General features: G+C 37.2%; 1 protein-coding gene across 3 annotated transcripts in view; it reads left to right on the forward strand.

Moving 5' to 3' along the window:
- The window catches only part of LOC102509477 (zinc finger X-chromosomal protein), a 65,768-nt gene that overhangs the window by 12,633 nt on the left and 39,741 nt on the right, over positions 1–13,394 (forward strand). For 2 of the 3 annotated variants that reach the window (XM_032475352.1, XM_032475350.1), the window contains exon 2: positions 2,235–2,832. The gene's annotated coding sequence lies outside the window, so the exon portion shown is untranslated. Of the gene's footprint in view, positions 1–2,234; positions 2,833–5,116; positions 5,246–13,394 lie in introns of those variants that run through there. The other variant, XM_032475351.1, reaches the window with a different exon arrangement.

Genomic DNA, 13,394 nt, shown 5'->3' on the forward strand with positions numbered 1-13,394 from the left:
TGAATTGCATTTTAGTTTTTTGTGGAAGTTAGAATCAGTGAGTGGTGAACTTAGATATTTTGCTGAAGACATTTCTTGGCAGAGAATTGTAGTATGCCCTGGTTCTTCTTTGGACAAAGATGGAAAAGACTTCATATTGTCCTTTACTCATGCTGTTTTTGTTACCTTTTTAAAACAGTATCAGATGTTTGATATTTTTAGTGTATAGCTGTCTGATACACAATAACAGCTCTGAAGAACAGATACATTTTAGTAGTAGTAAGTACTGTGCTTTGAAAGGAGACATTCTGTTTTGACAGCATATGCGTTTAAAAGATTCTGCTCTCAATCTCTCTGTGAATTTTCCCTTTGTGTACTTCTTTGACAAAATGAAAGCACTTTATAATGTTTTTACTCTGTTGGGCAGTTTCTTATGTGGAGTTCCATAAAGGCAAACACCAAGCACATCTTTGTTACTCTCTGTGCCCAGAATTTTATATGTCCTTGCCCTATCCTAACATACACAGGATATAGAAGATCCTTTAAAAGCTTTGGATGATCTCAGGTTGGTATTAAAGGTCTTATTGAAACTATTTTTGTATCTTATAATACCAAACAATTTCACACATCTGGTATTTATACTTCTTCATTTTATTATGAGTATTCTATGTTTCTATCTATATGTACTTAGAGTAAAATGACTTGTCATATACTGGTATTTCTTTGCTGCCATCCATAAATGTATTTGAAATACAAATGATTTTCCATTTTTAAAAAAGCTAATGCAACATAGTTAATTTCATCTATACAGTCATCTGTAGAATAATCTTTCTTGAATTCTAATGAAGATTTATTTAACAAATATTAGGCTGTCCCTCACTTGTATCCTATCAAAGGTTGAGTCTTATGTATGAAATACAATGTCAAAGGCTATTTTAAAAATATGTGTCTACTACTCACTTTTGAAATTAGGAAACATCTTTTACCTTTATCCTGTATGGCCAGTTTTCTTAACTGCTTTATACTTATGGTCTTACTAGTATTTGGGGGGATACTGACGTAAGATTTTGTGTTCTGATCATGGTGCTACAGTTCACAGGGTGATGTCAGACCCCTTCTTAATAAACCGTAGCAGTAAATTAGGCCTTTGAAAAATATTTATACACTAGTTGTCATTATTTTGAAATTATGTTAACTATTTTTGAATTAAGCTAGTTCTTTTTCACTTGAAAAATGTTTTATTTACCTTCCCATGAAGTATGTGTTTGAGGACTTGCAACCTTCTTGAAATAGGTCTTCTGTATGTCTTTTCTATCACAGCCTTTTGCAATTTTCTGTAAACAATAAAGATATGTTGTCTTTTGTGATTTCCAAAACAAAATTTACTCACTTGGGAAAAAAAACCCACGCTAACGAGAGGAAAATGATCATCCAGATACTTTCCCAGAGATTATTTCTAACTATACCCTTGTTTTTCTAAAGCATTTCATGATTTTAAGGCACATGAGAGAAGTACAAACTGCACTGGGAGTTTTGAGAATACGTATGATGGAAACTAAAATATTTGGGCCCCAAATTTGAAGAGATTTCTTTACCAGCATTCTATTGGCTTTATACATTTTGTATTGTTACTTTAAAAGACTATTTATTTAGGTCTATATTGGCGAGTATAATGTTAGATTCCAGATTCATGTAGATTAAGACCACACTGACTTTTTAGTAGTATCATAAAAAGTTTAGATCCCTAGTTTAGCAAAGAAAGAGGTTAGAAATTTAAACGGATAAAAACAAAATATATGCTTTTAGAGCTGATAAGTGTCCGTCAATCAAGTAACATTTTCCTTTCCCTTTAAAGACTATTTAACCTTCAAAGTGCTGGTTATGCGGTTTTTTATTTTATTTTATTTTTAATGCACACACAATTCTGCCAGTATGTAAGTATATTAAAGAATGAGGAAACAGAAAAACTCATTACTTATGAAACAAATACACAAGACATATTTCAAAAGGGTCTCAAGTCCTCAAACAGAAGCTCATAGAAAATTCACTATATGTTACAATTTTTTTTCACTGAAATGTGCAAAACGACTTTCAGAGTTTAACCCTTTCCCACATTACGTTCAGGTCAGTTGAGGTCTCAATTTTTAAGTATTAAACGGTTCAGTAGTTATTCTAGAATAACTTATGTCGCCCAAACGCATTTGGAGTAGGAAACCTATTTTCGTTTTATTTCAGTTTTTTTCCATCTTCTCCAGCAACAGGGATGAAGAATACAGATTTACTGCAAGCAGGGGTCTAACGACTTGCAAAGAACTCGACCAGGCACCTCGGCGAAGACAGGCGCGGAAGCACGACAGGACTCCGGGTAGAACCCGAGTCTGGCCAGGTGCGGGCCGCCTGCCTCTCGGCGGGGTCGACGGACCTCGGTTCCGCGCTGGCTTTACGGCCGAGGCAGCGGCATTGGCGCGTATGCCGCGGAAGCGGACGGGCGCGCGGAGGAGTAGAAAAGAACGTTGTCACTAGGTCCGCGAGAGACCCCCACCGCGGCGAGGCCACTGGGCTCCCCAGTCGCGGGGCCTGAGCGGCTTCGACCCGAAACGCCGAGGGACACACCGGGCGAAGGAGGGGGCCTATCTACCCTTCCGCATTTTCCTGGGTCTCTCTCCCGGGCGGTGACGTGACGTGCTGACGGCAGGCCCGTGCCGGGGAGCTGGGCCGCTTTTTGTCAGCTACGAACTCGGCCCCTCCTCCCTCTCTCCGCCCGCCCCACCAGCCGGAGCCTGGCCCAGTGCTTCAGAGAAAGGCCGGCCTGCAGCACCCGCCACCGTCGCCGACTGTCCGTACTCCGGTCCGGTGAGTTTGGGGAGCGGCCGCCGCCGCGGGGCCTAACGCGCGCGGAGGGGCCTGGTCCTGGCCTTGTCGGCGGCCCGCATGGCGCCCTTCCGCGGTAGGCCGGGCCGTGTGGCGCCTAGCGCCGAGCAGGCCGCAGTTAGGCCCCGGGAGAAGCCCGGCTGCCCCGAGCGGCGACCTAGGCGAGCTCTCATATCTGTCGGGATCTGGGGAAGGGTCTCCTGGTCGTCCGGGAGGCGGACGGGGGGCCCTGGTTGGGCGTCGCGGCCTACCCGGGGCACCGCTCGGGGGCGAGGCCTGGCAAGAAGTTGAGGGCTGCAAGCGTGCGGTGAAGGCCGCAGCCGGCCAGGCCGTTTTTCGCTATGTAAATATCGGCGAGGAGGGGAGGGACGGGGGACAAGATGATGGCGGATTTACGCCTGGTGTAGAGAACTGTTGGGAGGGGTTGCCAGGAGGAGTTGCCGGGAGGGGGAGGCGCCATCTTAAAGGCAGCGTTTGGACAGAAAATTCCGCTACAGCCCGTGAGGTGGGGTTAGAGAGTGGGCAGCGGCGGTAGCGGCTCCGTTGACGGCCCCGAAAGCCCGGTACGGCATCGTGTGCGCGCGGAGAGGGCATGTTCGCTCCCCACGGCGGCCATTGCCCTCGCCGCCATGATGGGCTTTCCGGCTACTGGCGCTCGGCAGCAGCGCCACCTTTCGTGACTGTCACCCGTGACTGGCTCTTGTTTCCGTTGCATTTCATCTGAGCTGTCGAATCAGTCCCCACCGCGCGCTTTCTCCCCAGTTGGTAACCATTCAAGAGCTGTTGGGGCGAATGGCTCCTCAAGCATCTGGACTCGTGATGGCAAATGGACCCTAGGGCATTTTATTTTTACCTAAACGGGGTCATTCATACATGACTCTAACGTTGCCTTTCATACGATTGTTTTCCAACAGTTGCTGCCCTGAGTGTCTCAGTGGTAGAAACTTGATTTCATGGGGAGAAGTTCTCACTAGTCTTTTATGCTAACGATTTAAGATTGCTCAAGAGCTGAGAAATAAAAATTTGAAGCTTTTTTTTTTCTGGAAAATTTTTCTTGTAAAGGTGCATTTACGTGATTAGTGATCATTTTGTATGTTAAGGGATGGAAATGCGGTTTTCTTACTGAAGTACGAAAAATTGTGATACATTATTTATGAATTCTTGCAGTGCTGTTTAGATTTTGTCTTACTTGAAAAGTCTTAAGGTACATTTTCATTCCTTCTACTATTTGCGTACTTTTCAACTTTGCTGATTAATTCTGAAGCCTCTGAGATTTGCACTGTCCTAAGAAAGATTGAAAACTTTTCTACACTGGGATGATGGCTGTAGGAGGTTCGCTATTAGGGTTTCACAGGCAGATGAGTTCTCCATTTGGAACATTAGGAAACGGTTCCTAATAAATAGGCCCCTTTTTAGAAAACTAACTGAAAATGTGTCGGACTTCATTAAGTAGAGCAAAGAAAGACCATATTGTAAGGGTAAAAGCTTCTTCAGTTTGGCTACAATGGATGGTGGAGGTAGGGTAGTAATGGAAATTATGGCTAGGAAAGGTAGAGTGTGAAAGTAGCAGAGTAATGGAACACCTAAGCTGTACTTCATATTCATTTGGCACTTCTGGCTCCAACCAGTGGAAAAGTTTCAAAGTTGAGAAACAGTGGAAACGAATAGTTATGTTATCGGTGTTTTTTTTACTAGGAAAATTATCGAGAGTATTGCTGGTTTTTTAATGACTCATCTCTCTTGACAGTCGCTCCTTTTTTCTATCCTAAGTTCTCATAGCGAATAACTTTTTGCTCAGAAGTGTTATACTTCCTGCAGTGAAGAAAATTTTCCTTAACAGTGGTCGAAAATTACAAGTGTAATTCAGGAAGTTGGTTTGAAAAGTACGTTGGAAGAGTAATTCCTAAAAACACAGAGAATGACCTTCATATGGTCTTATGCAAAACTTACTCCTGTTGAAAGTAACTCCCTCATGAAGATAATCTTATTACTACTCTTCTCTAAACCCAGCTTTAAAGCTCATATTTTGATTGATACATGAATGTCCTAGATGCAGGTTTCAGGAAACGTGTTTCCTAGACTGCAACAGTGGTGCTGGATAAGAGATAGTCTTATGTTTATTGTGAAAGGCTGTGTTTGAAAAAACGTTATAAACTGAATTGTGGGAGACAGATGAGAAGCAAGTTACTAAGGCAGCCTAGTTGTTGAGGTGGTAAGGATAAACATAAATTGTAGAAGTAGTTGTTTTATATTTTGACAGCTGGTAAAGACAAAGAACTCTAAGAAGATAGAATTGTATGCTGCACAGTACAGCAGCAGCAAATGTTCCAGTACAGCAACAATGGATTTTCAAGATTAAGATTATATTAGACCCAAGTGTGTAATTAAGAAGCAGGTAAGTGTATAACTTTAAAACATTTCCATTAGAAATGGCTGAATATAATTTTTTTTTGCCTGAAGGCATAGACTTTGATGATCTTGATGATAGGTAGAGTATTTTATTAGAGAATTATTAAATTTATGTGTGTTTTTCAAATAGATCCAACTTTCCTTTTTTAAAAACCATACAGTGCTTTTTGTAAATACTTTCCCTCTGTTGTATTCTCACTAATTAAGTCTTTGTGTTACTTGTATTTGTGCACATTGGCAATTAGAATTACAAACTTTTTTTTTTTTTGTATAATTTTCTTCTCAGTTCTAGTCTTTAAAGTCTTTTTGAAGTCTTCTGTTCTTCTGCTTAACTGACAAAGATCATCTGATATAAATGTTTTCTTCAGTGTGTTGTTGTTCCTCTGTTTCTCCCTAGGCTTTCTTCCATGTTCTTTTGCTGCAATACTCTCCTTCCAAGCCTAGCTGCTCTTTCTAAGTTTTCCCCAACACTGGCTAATTTGTTCTTGAAATTTTCTCAGGTGTGCTCATCATATAAAAATCACCAGTCCTTTCTGTATACCCCACTTATTTCTAAATTCATTATTTCCCAAATCAGGAAACCACCCCACCTCATGTTAATTGATATGTCATACAAAAGTGTTTTGTGCCTTCTTTGTCAGCTGTGTGGACTCTCCCTTGAGGTCAGCCTTCTGTCCTTTTTTGTCTGATCTTTTCACTTGGATTTATGGACCCTTATTATGTCCATCTGCTTGTCTTTTAAGTTTCTCATCTAGAATATATTGTTGCCTACTGAACAACTCAGGTGCCTTCTTAACACTCCACAGTCAATGTCGCTGAAATAAAATGTGTAGGGCAAATATTAGGTGCCCAATAAAATGTATTGAAAAATCTGTTTTTCTGTAGACTCCCTGAAACAACTCCAGCTTCTTCATTTCTTTCTCTGTTGCTTTATTTCTCCAGGCTTGTTCTTCTTTGTCATGTAAAACACTGTAGACATCTTTAATTTAGCATTAAATCTATTATATTCTAACTTTAGTTTATATTTTTTCTTTTTCTTTGAGGTCCTAATTGTAGAGATAGTTTCTTATTCTGTTTTATTCCCCTAGCACAATGATCTGGCACATGGACATTATTTCCAAAAAAAGTCATTTGAATGATTGAATACAGAGATTTATATGGAGTTGAATAACTTTACAACTGAAAATACATAGCTAAATAGATGTTTTTGACAAAAGTGTAAATGTTAAGGAACTACATCCATATTAAAAAGGCAACAACTCAGTCACGAGAGCTCAGGAATAATCTCCCATTTCTGTCTCTCTCTTGCCTCCATATACTTCACCTGATAGGAATGTTGGCAGCATATTATTCTTACCACATTATTTTCAAAACAAAACTTTATATAAATGAATCACTATGCTTTACACCAGCAGTTTACAAAATATTTTAAATTGAGTGTACTTCAATAATATAAGTATTTAAAAAACACTTTATAAAATATAGGTCTGTTAATACTGCACAATATAAAATAAAGAAGAGTTAGTTTAGTACCTGGTTCACTGAAAGAGAAATTTTAATTAAGGACACAAATAATCTATGCAGTCTTGAAGATTTTTTTTAAAGTAGTAACATAATTAACATTAACATACTGAAGATTTAAATCATAAGATACTTCAAAATTACTGAAAACTAGGTACCACCTAGATATAACAGTTATTAAATTATAAAATTTTGTTTTATGTATATTTCATATTTTTTTACTTAAAGAAATGAAATCATTTTAAATGGCCCAGTTAAGAGTTTTCATTATTCAATCTCAATTCTCTTTTTTCCCCAGAAGTAAATGGTATCCATATCTGTGTGTACCCAAAACAGTCTGTTTTTCACCTTTACAGGAAAGATACCACTTTAAATGTATTATTTAATATAGTTTTTAATTCAACTACTTAGTTGACACATCCGTGTTACATTTGGTTCCTAAAATGTGGTCTAGAACCTCTGGGGATCTCCAATACCTTTTCAGGGTGTTTGTGAGAGAAAAAACTATGTATTTTCTTTACTCTCATTCTCCCGTAACTGTTGTATATAGTGGAGCTTTCCAGAAGCTAATGTAACGTGGTCTTTCAGAAAAATTAAATGAAGAAGCAGGTATGGGAATACAACAGTCTTTTAAGCTATACATTAGAGAGATTTGTAAAAAATTTGAATTTTAACTTGGAAAATATTCTAATACAAATGTAATTAATGAGTTACTGACTAGTTTCAAATGAATAGAAATAATCTTTACTTAGATATGATATTTACTTATTTTTAATTATATTCAATTTTATTTTTACAAACACATGCACACAAACACATGTATGTTAGCTATATCTGTATGTTTACAGTTAGATGTTTATAGTGCCACAATCTATAATGTGTTTCTTCCTGTGGGTTAGGGTCCAGAGCTAGACTCTTTGAAATATAGCATGCTTATTGTGTCCAGATAATTTTTTAAATAATAGGATAACTTTATAAACAAAAGCTCTTTGAGATTCTCAAATTTTAAAATTATAATGAAGTCTGGAGATGGAAAAGTTGGAGAAATTACTAAACTACTTTACTCATATACCTTGTATTTTAGTAAAGTGGACTTTGTCTTACTTATCCATTATTGGCTACAGTTAGATTTTCAGTGTTTGAAATTGCAAAATATTGCTGCTCTGAACATCTTTGCACATGTTTCTTCTTTCAGGTTTATGATGTTAATGGATTTGGTATACTGGAGTATCTATGCATTGTGAACTTTACTAGGAATTGCCAAGTTCTTCCCATGGTGGTTTTATTTAGTTGGCACTAAGTTGTTTGTGAGGCTATTGCTTAGTATCATTGCCAAAGATTTAACAGTTTAACCTCTTTCAGTCTTTAAGGGAGCAAATGTTTTCTAATTGTCACTTTAACTTTGCATTGATCAGAATAGTGGTGAAGTGGAGCCTTGTTTTTTTCCCTGTATTTTTGGCTGTTAATTGTTCGTTCACATTCTTAGTCCATTTTTCTTTTGTTTTGTTTTTTATCCAGTTTTATTGAGATATAATTGATATACAGCACTGTATAAGTTTAAAGTATACAGTATAATGATTTGACTTACATCATGAAATGAGGACCACAATAGTTTTAGTTAACATCAGTCAACTCATTTAGATACAAAATTAAATAAATGAAAAAATGCATTTTTCTTTGTGATGAGAACTCTTAAGATTTACGCTCTTAACCTTTCGTATATAACATACAGTGGTGTTAATTATATTCATTATGTTGTACATTACATCTCTAGGAATTATTTCTCTTATAACTGGAAGTTTGTATTGTTTGCCTTCTTCCAGTTTCCCCCTTACCCCCCGTCTCCCACCTCTGGTAACCACAAATCTGATCTCTTTTTCTGTGAGTTTGTTTGGTTGTTATAATTAACCTATTAACACTGTTAGATCCTGTTATACAGCTTAGTGATTTGGTAAATCAGTATATTTCAATATGATCACCAGTATAAATCTGGTTATGATAACATCATTGTTTAAAGGTATTACATAGTTGCTGCCTGTATTCCTCACATTGTACATTTTATAACTGTAACTCATTTATTTTGCAGATGTTTGTACCTCTTAATCGCCCTGACCTATTTCTTTTCTCCCCATACTTCCCTCCCACCTGACAACCACTTGTTTATTGTCTATATCTGTAATTCTTTGTTTTACTATTTTTTAATTTATTTTGTTTTTTGAAATTCCACATGTAAGTGAAACCATACAGTATTTGTTTTTCTCTAATTTACTTCACTTTAGCATAATATCCTCCAGGTCCATCCATGTTGTTATAAATGGCAAGACTTCATTCTTTTTTATGACTTCATAACATTCTATCGTATATATATCATTGTATCATATATATGTATGTATATATGTACGTATGCATATGTTTACTACATGTGCGTTATCCATTCATCTAATACTGGGTTCTAAGGTTGCTTCCATATCTTGGTTTTTGTAAATAATGTGGCAGTGAACATGTATCTTTCCTAATTAGTGTTTTGGTTTTCTTTGTATAAAACACCTATATATGGAATTGCTGGATCATGTGTTAGTTCTGTTTTTAATTTCTTTTGAAGAATTTTCAGCTTGTTTTGCATAGTGGCTGCACCAATTTACATTCCCACCAACAGTGTATAAGAGTTCTCTTTTCTCCACATCCTTTCCAGCATTTGTTATTTGTAGACTTTTTGATGATGGCCATTCTGACAAGTATGAGGTAATAACTAATTAAGGTTTTGATTTGCATTTCACTGGTGATTAGTGATATTGAGCATCTTTACTTGTGTCTACTGACCATTTGTCGTCTTTGGAAAGATACCTATTCAGATTCTCTTCCATTTTTTAATTGGGTAGTTTGGGGATTTTTTCTTAAGTTATATAACTCCTTTTTATATTTTGCATGTTAGTCCCTTATTGGTTATATCCTTTGTAAATATCTTACCACATTCAGTTGGTGGGCTTTTCCTTTTAATGAGAGTTTCCTTCACTGTGTGAAAGCTTTTAGTTTGATGTAGTCCAACATTTGTTTATTTTTATTTTTGTTTCCCTTGCAAGAGGAGATGTATCTAAAAAAATACTACCTATATTGATTTCATAGAGCTTACTGCCTGTGTTTTCTTCTAGAATTTTTATGGTTTAAGTCTAATCCATTTTGAGTTTAGTTTTGTGCATGGTATGAGAGAGTAGTCCAGTTTGATATTTTGCATGCAGCTATCCAGTTTACCCAATGTACTTGTTAAAGAGGCTATGTTTTCCCCATTATATATTCATGCCTCTTTGGTTGTAGTTAATTAGCCATCTGAGCATGGACAGTTTCCATTTAATAACTTGTTGCTTTTACCTTTCTGCTTTTAATATTTTATCTTTAACTTTTTTCATTTTAATTGCAGCATGTCTTAGTATGTTCCTATTTTGTTTAATCCTGTATAGGACTGTCTGTGCTTTTTTTGACTTGGGTGACTGATTCGTTTCCCATGTTAAGGGAAGTTTCTGGCTATTATGTCCTCAGATATGTTCTCTGCTCCCTTTATCTTTTCTCCTAGGACCCCAGTAATGCAAATGTTAGTATGCTTGAAGTTGTCACAAAGTTGTTTCTTAAACTATTCTTACTTACTTTTTTTTCTGTTTAGTGGCAGTGATTTCCACTACTCTTTCAGCTGACTAATCTGTTCATCTGTATCATATAAACTACTGTTGATTCCTTCTAAGTAATGTTTATTTCAATTATTGTAGTCTTCATCTCTCTTTGGTTTTTTATTGATATTTTCTAATTCTTTGTTGAAAACTTTTAACTTCTCACTGTGTACATCCAGTCTCATCCCAAGTTCTTTCATCATCTTTACAACCACTGCCCTGAACTCTTTATTGGGTAGATTGCTCTTCTCCACTTCATTTAGTTTCTCTGGGGTTTTATCTTGTTTCCTCATTTGGAATATTTTTCTCTGTTGCCCCATTTTGCCTAATTTGCTGTATTTATTTCTATGTATCTGGTATGTTGCTTACATTTTCCAACCTTGGAGAATGGCCTTTTGACGGAAACAGTCAATGCTCCTATCAGCACACTCCCCTCTGATCACTAAAGCTATGCTTCAGGGGTACTTCTGTGTGGGCTGAGTGGGTCAGAAGCTCTTGGCTTCTGGTAGGTGGGTTTGGTTTATAGTGTATCTGGCTATGGAGCATTGGTGAGTGTCAGGGCTACTGCTGGCTCATTAGCGGGCTGAGATGAGTCCTGGGGTCCTGGTGTTGGCCAGCTGCTGGGTAGGGCCTGGTCCCCATGGTTGTTTCAGGTATTTGGGTTTCCCAAGCTGAGGGTCTCCTGCTATTGTCAGTGCGTGATCCTACTGATTGGGTTCCAAAGCAGCTGTTGGTTCAGGGGCTGTAAGGCAGCTAGCTTCCTGGTAGGTGGGGCTGTGTCTCATCACTACTAGTTGCTTGGCCTGAGATGTCTCAACACTGGTGCTTACAGGCTGGAGGGCAGGACAGGTCCCAGTGCTAAGCTAGAGGGAAGATTCCAGAATGACACTTGTAAGCACCAGTGTCCATGTTGTAGAACAAGCTCCCCAAAATGGCTGCAACTAGTGACTGTGTCTCCAGATTGAGTTCCAGTTGCCTCCTGCTACTCCAAGAAGGCTCTCAAAGAATAGCAGGTGGGTCCTGGAGCATGTGAGAATCTGTACATGCTTTTTAAGAATGGAGTTTCTATTTCTCATGGCCCTTTGGGACTCCTAGAATTAAGCCCCACTGTCCTTCAAAGCCACACATACTGAGGGCTTACCTGACTCTGGCAGTGGAGCCTACTGTGGTTGCCCTTTTGAAGAATTTCTACAATTGAGATTATCCTCCCATTTGTGGGCCAGCCAGAGGTATGTAGAGATCTTGACTATTGCATCTCCACCTCTTCTGTCTGCCTCATACGGTTTCTTCTTTATATCTTTATAGTTATGGAGGATCTTTTTTGCTAGTCTTCTGGTTTCTCTCATCAATACTTGCAGAGTAGATAGTTGTAATTTTGGTCTGCCCATGAGTGGAGCTCAGGGTCTTCCTGCTGTACCATTTTCTCCATGTTCCACTGACCCATTTTTTTTGGAGGTTGGGAACGGTGTTCCTGAGCTTTTCTTACTGACTTTTAGGTATTATTTTTATGTTCTGTGTAAAAGTGGTTAGGTGATTACACTTCAAACACCTTTTCTCAGTCTGTGACTTGTGTTTTAGCTTTCTTTATGGCATATTTTGTTGAATAGGACTTAATGTGAGGTAATTTTTTTTTTTAAATCTTCATGTATGGCTTGTGCTTTTTGTATCTTGAAGAAATTCTCCCCCTACCACAAACTCATTCTGTTTTTTTTTAAAGATACAGTTTTTAAAGTTTGCTTTTATACGTAGACTATTAATCTATCTGGAATTAATTTTTCTGTATTTTTTGATGTAGGATATACAGTTTTTAATCTCTGTGTGTAGGTTTATTGACTAACATAGCTTTTTCTCTCACAGATTTGTAATTCAGTTCATGAGATGTATTGAATTTCTATATGTACAAGCCTACTTGTACTTTCTCTGTTTTGGTTCTGTTAGTTTGTTGCCTGTCTGAATATCCTGTTTTTAAAAACTCTTAATTTTATAATAAAATCTTAATGTATAGTCTCATCTGTAGAATTTTTTAGTTTTTTCTTCTTTGGCTTATATCAGGCTCTGTATTTCATTTGGAAAATTATTAAATTTTGTATTTGCATCAGATTTTAGAGTATACAGACACATCAGGTATGTTCTTTTAATGAACACAGTATGTCTGGTGGTTATTTTTTTTTTTTTCTGTAGGCTTATGTCCTTTCAGGTGATTTTTTTCTGTTATCATTGTCATCTTTGCCATTGTCATCCGACACTGTGTATTGGTACTGTTCTTAAGACTTCACTGATATAATAACCTTTTAAATCCATATATTCACTTCTTGCAATGATACATATTATTTTGTATTGTAATTTTGATGTAAATGTGTGAAACCTAGGTAATTGAAACCCATAATCTCCTGAGTTTCAAACTTAGCAGAGGCAAGATTTTAAATTTACCAACTTGCTTCAGAATCTGTATCTATACCATACTATATATTGTTTTTCATAGATATGATGGAGAACTTTTGTTATGTCTATTGTGTTATATTGTGTAATTTCTGTTGCCATAGTGAACAGCAATTTTTAAAAACTTGATAACTTCCAGTTACAAGTTATAACAGACTCCACTGACTTGCATATATTGATTATATAACCTTGCATAATTTTTATATACATGTATTTTATAGATTTGGAGGTGTACTTCCCCCTTATATGATAATATCCCTGAAATTCAAGTGTATTTTACAGTTAACAGGGTTTGTAATCTTTGCTGTCAGACAGCAGGCATGCTGTATTTATCACGGCCTACAATACTGTTCATTTTGTATCACTTCAAATGAGTAACAGCCATTATTGGATACTGGGTGTGCAGTTAATACTTGTCAAACAATACTATTGAAAGTAGAATAAATTGATTTTGTAAGAGTTGAAGGAAGTTAAAAAGCAATCAGAACCTGGTTTGACATACATAGTTTAGTCATA

This window comes from Camelus ferus, chromosome X (assembly GCF_009834535.1).
Source record: "Camelus ferus isolate YT-003-E chromosome X, BCGSAC_Cfer_1.0, whole genome shotgun sequence".
Classification (NCBI taxonomy): Eukaryota; Metazoa; Chordata; class Mammalia; order Artiodactyla; family Camelidae; genus Camelus; species Camelus ferus.